Here is a 2,926-nt window from a genome sequence, read left to right as displayed (position 1 = left end):
TACACACACATCCACACATGTATGTATATACTAGCTGAACAACCCAGCGCTGCCCGGGAAAACTCTGAATGACAGTCTACGTGTAGGGGGAAGGAAAGGGGAAAGGGTTGTCCCTTTTATCCAGGTATTACTGTGGTGACTGTCCCTTTTATCTAGGTATTACTGTGCTGTCCTACACCTTTAACCAGGTATTGCTGTGCTGTCTGTCCCCTTTAACCAGGTTGTGCTGTGTTATCTGCCCCTTTTATCCAGGTATTACTGTGGTGACAGTCCCTTTTATCCAGTTATTACTGTTCTGTCTGTCCCTATTATCCAGGTATGACTGTTGTGACTGTCCCTTTTATCTAGGTATTACTGTACTGCGTGTCACCTTTAACCAGGTATTACTGTACTGTCTGTCCCTTTTATCCAGGTATTATGGTGGTGGTTGTACCTTTCATCCAAATATGACTGTGGTGACTGTCCCTTTTATTCAAATATTGCTGTGCTGTCTGTCCCTTTTATCCAAGTATTACTGTGGTGACTGAAAGGCATTTTCATTAATATATTTCTATGGTCTCGAGTATATGAAATAGAGCATGGTAAACCCGTAGAGTATATTTACCACATAAGTTACAAAGGGAAGGGGGAAGGTGAAGGAGAAGGGGAAGGGGAAGGGGTTGGGGGTACAGGTTTGAAACTTACCCTTTTATCTAAGTTTGGTCAAATGATGGCCCACGTGCAAAATTTTGTTTAGATCGGTCAAGCGGATCGGATCTCTATAGCTCACTAATATACAAACAAACATTATTTTTATATATAAAAATATATATATATATATATATATATATATATATATATATATATATATATATATATATATATATATATATATATATATATATATATATATCAGGGCAGTTACTAGGAAATCTTAGCTTGATAATGAGCAATATGCCAAGGCCAGGTAGAACATTTTATTTTGCAAACTTTCGAGCTATATAATTTCATTATCAGGCACAAATTATTGACAAAACATAAAAATCTTTGAAAATAAAATAAGATGGATTATCTTACTAAAACCTAACAAAACTGGTAAAACAAATAAAGAGGTACAAAGCTGAAAATGCAAACAGAACGTTAGATTAAAAACCCCTTGACATATAAAAAGAAAAGAAACTAAAAACTAAAAATGCAAAAACAAAATAAAAGTTTTAAAATATAAACGTAAAAAGTGGAGAAACGCAAAATAAAACTAGCAAATACAAAGTCAAATGGCTGTTGACTTGTTGCGTAACTTCTAGAAACAAAACATATAACTGCTACCGGATAAATGGTTCAGTTCCAGTTTCATCTCTGTAGACACCGACAGTGAAATTAGGAGGTCCAGTCCTTTGAGCAAAAAGACAGTGCTTTAAAATCCAGGCCAGTGAACGGATGGTTTTATGTTAAACTGTGCTCTCTTATGACTGAGAAGGGTGGTTTTGAAAGAGGAAACTGGTAAAACAACTCCTCTGCATTCCAAAATTGTGTCTGACTCAGCTAGAACTGGCTCCGACGTATCGCAGACCACACTGCGAACAAGTAAACAAATAGACGATACAAGAATTAAGGTCTACAGGAAGAGATGGCGTCTCCCTCAGCAGTGATCTGACAATCAAATGGTTAGACAAAACAGACTGGAACAGTATTTGAAGAAAACTGCTTCAGGATTACTTGTCACTTTTCTTCGGACCATGTGGCTACTGTGAGCAAGGTAAGGTTAGTAAGACAATTCATTTTATTGTTTGTTCAATGAATTTTATGTTTTGTCAATAATTTCATCCTGGTGGTGAGGCTTTATACCTAGAAAATTTGCAAAACATAATGTTCGACCTGCCCTTTTCGATATTATTCATTGTCAAGCTGTATTTACACATGTATATATATATATATATATTTTTTATATATATATATATATATATATATATATATATATATATATATATATATATATATATATATAATTTATATATGTATATATATGTATGTGTATATATATGTATATTACTGTATGCATAATCTATAAATATGTATATAGTTATATTTATATGTATATATATGAATGTATATGTATATATGCATATATGTTTGTATATGCATATATGTATATACATGCATATATGTATTATGCGTTTATGTATATACATGCATATATGTATATATATGCATATATGTATATATATGTATATATATGCATATGTGTATATATGCATATGTGTATATATGCATATATGTGTATATATGCATATATGTGTATATGTGCATATATGTATATATATGCATATATGTATACATATGCATATGTATATGTATATGTATATCTAACGTTATTCCTGTTAGTGATAGACACGGGAAATGTAAATCAGACGCACTCGCGAAGATATCGGTTATTAATGTAATTTTTTGCCAGAACAAGATCAGGAAGGATATATATAATTCAGTACAGGTGAAATAATCAAAGAAATTTAGCTAGATAATAAGAAATTAGCTGTCTCTTGTTTGTTTTTACGCTCATCACCCGAGGGCCTGGTACCAGGCCCTCGGGGATGGAAAGTAAGAATACAGACAAAACACAGTAAATTTCTTAATGTGTCGGTAAATTTCTCAAATGATCTCACCTGCACTGCATTATATATACCTATTTTTATACTGTTTTGTCAAAAAAATTATATCAGTAAACAGTAACTTCGTTCTGCCGTCGTCTTTACATTCACCATCGCTAACATAACACACAAAAACTAATACCATCGATTTAATAAAATTACATAACGCAATACATATCCAGATCTATATGGCTACGCGTTCCCAAAACTATTCATAAAAAAAATATTTAATTAAATACATGTAATACGACTTAGTGATAATCACATGAAACTCGCTTATAATTGTGGATCGATAGACAAAT

The 2,926-nt window shown here is 32.5% G+C and overlaps 1 long non-coding RNA gene across 1 annotated transcript in view; it reads left to right on the top strand.

Moving 5' to 3' along the window:
• The first annotated feature begins 1,049 nt into the window (after positions 1–1,049).
• Positions 1,050–2,926, top strand: part of LOC136834503 (uncharacterized) — a 210,218-nt gene continuing 208,341 nt past the window's right edge. The window contains exon 1 of the long non-coding RNA XR_010851832.1: positions 1,050–1,735. This is a non-coding gene — a long non-coding RNA (uncharacterized lncRNA). The remainder of the gene's footprint in view (positions 1,736–2,926) is intronic.

The sequence above is a fragment of the Macrobrachium rosenbergii genome, chromosome 54 (assembly GCF_040412425.1).
Source record: "Macrobrachium rosenbergii isolate ZJJX-2024 chromosome 54, ASM4041242v1, whole genome shotgun sequence".
Taxonomy (NCBI): Eukaryota; Metazoa; Arthropoda; class Malacostraca; order Decapoda; family Palaemonidae; genus Macrobrachium; species Macrobrachium rosenbergii.
This window is presented reverse-complemented; position numbering and strand designations above follow the sequence as displayed.